Source organism: Chroicocephalus ridibundus, unplaced genomic scaffold, assembly GCF_963924245.1.
Source record: "Chroicocephalus ridibundus unplaced genomic scaffold, bChrRid1.1 SCAFFOLD_61, whole genome shotgun sequence".
Classification (NCBI taxonomy): Eukaryota; Metazoa; Chordata; class Aves; order Charadriiformes; family Laridae; genus Chroicocephalus; species Chroicocephalus ridibundus.
In genome coordinates, this window is record NW_026961567.1 from 98,621 (window position 1) to 100,673 (window position 2,053).

Sequence of the window (2,053 nt, forward strand, 5' to 3'; positions counted from 1 at the left end):
GTCAGCCTCGGCGCCACCGGCACCCACGTCGCGCCACCGTGCCAGCCTGCGAATCATTTTCCGGTAGGGCCGCGGCTGTGGCCAGAGCTCCCACGCCCGAAGAGCCAGGAGGGAAAGCCGTGCCTCGTCGGAAAGCGCTTTGGCAGCCGCTCGCGTGGCCCCACAGCCCGTGGGGCTGCGGGCTTTGCGGCGGCCGTCAGCCTCAGCGCCACCGGCACCCACGTGGCGCCGCCGCGCCAGCGTGTGAAGCATTTTCCGGTAGGGCCGCGGCTGTGGCCACAGCTCCCACGCCCGAAGAGCCAGGAGGGAAAGCTGTGCCTCGTTGGAAAGATCTTTGGCAGCCGCTCGCGTGGCCCCACAGCCCGTGGGGCTGCGGGCTTTGCGGCGGCCGTCAGCCTCGGCGCCACCGGCGCCCACGTGGCGCCGCCGCGCCAGCCTGCGAAGCATTTTCTGGTAGGGCCGCGGCTCTGGCCACAGCTCCCACGCCCGAAGAGCCAGGAGGGAAAGCCGTGCCTCGTTGGAAAGCTCTTTGGCAGCCGCCCGCGTGGCCCCACAGCCCGTGGGGCTGCGGGCTTTGCGGCGGCCGTCAGCCTCGGCGCCACCGGCGCCCACGTCGTGCCGCCGCGCCAGCCTGCGAAGCATTTTCCGGTAGGGCCGCGGCTCTGGCGACAGCTCCCACGTCCGAAGAGCCAGGAGGGAAAGCCGTGCCTCGTTGGAAAGCTCTTTGGCAGCCGCTCGCGTGGCCCCACAGCCCGTGGGGCTGCGGGCTTTGCGGCGGCCGTCAGCCTCGGCGCCACCGGCACCCACGTCGCGCCACCGTGCCAGCCTGCGAATCATTTTCCGGTAGGGCCGCGGCTGTGGCCACAGCTCCCACGCCTGAAGAGCCAGGAGGGAAAGCCGTGCCTCGTCGGAAAGCTCTTTGGCAGCCGCTCGCGTGGCCCCACAGCCCGTGGGGCTGCGGGCTTTGCGGCGGCCGTCAGCCTCGGCGCCACCGGCGCCCACGTGGCGCCGCCGCGCCAGCCTGCGAAGCATTTTCCGGTAGGGCCGCGGCTCTGGCCACAGCTCCCACGCCCGAAGAGCCAGGAGGGAAAGCCGTGCCTCGTTGGAAAGCTCTTTGGCAGCCGCTCGCGTGGCCCCACAGCCCGTGGGGCTGCGGGCTTTGCGGCGGCCGTCAGCCTCGGCGCCACCGGCGCCCACGTGGCGCCGCCGCGCCAGCCTGCAAAGCATTTTCTGGTAGGGCCGCGGCTCTGGCCAGAGCTCCCACGCCCGAAGAGCCAGGAAGGAAAGCTGTGCCTCCTTGGAAAACTCTTTGGCAGCCGCTCGTGTGGCCCCACAGCCCGTGAGGCTGCGGGCTTTGCGGCGGCCGTCAGCCTCGGCACCACCGGCGCCGACGTGGCGCCGCCGCGCCAGCCTGCGAAGCATTTTCCGGTAGGGCCGCGGCTCTGGCGACAGCTCCCACGCCCGAAGAGCCAGGAGGGAAAGCCGTGCCTCGTTGGAAAGCTCTTTGGCAGCCGCTCGCGTGGCCCCACAGCCCGTGGGGCTGCGGGCTTTGCGGCGGCCGTCAGCCTCGGCGCCACCGGCACCCACGTCGTGCCGCCGCGCCAGCCTGCGAAGCACTTTCCAGTAGGGCCGCGGCTCTGGCCACAGCTCCCACGCCCAAAGAGCCAGGAAGGAAAGCTGTGCCTCCTTGGAAAGCTCTTTGGCAGCCGCTCGTGTGGCCCCACAGCCCGTGGGGCTGCGGGCTTTGCGGCGGCCGTCAGCCTCGGCACCACCGGCGCCGACGTGGCGCCGCCGCGCCAGCCTGCGAAGCATTTTCCGGTAGGGCCGCGGCTCTGGCCACAGCTCCCATGCCCGAAGAGCCAGGAGGGAAAGCCGTGCCTCGTTGGAAAGCTCTTTGGCAGCCGCTCGCGTGGCCCCACAGCCCGTGGGGCTGCGGGCTTTGCGGCGGCCGTCAGCCTCGGCGCCACCGGCACCCGCGTCGCGCCACCGCGCCAGACTGCAAAGCATTTTCCGGTAGGGCTGCGGCTGTGGCCACAGCTCCCACGCCCGAAGA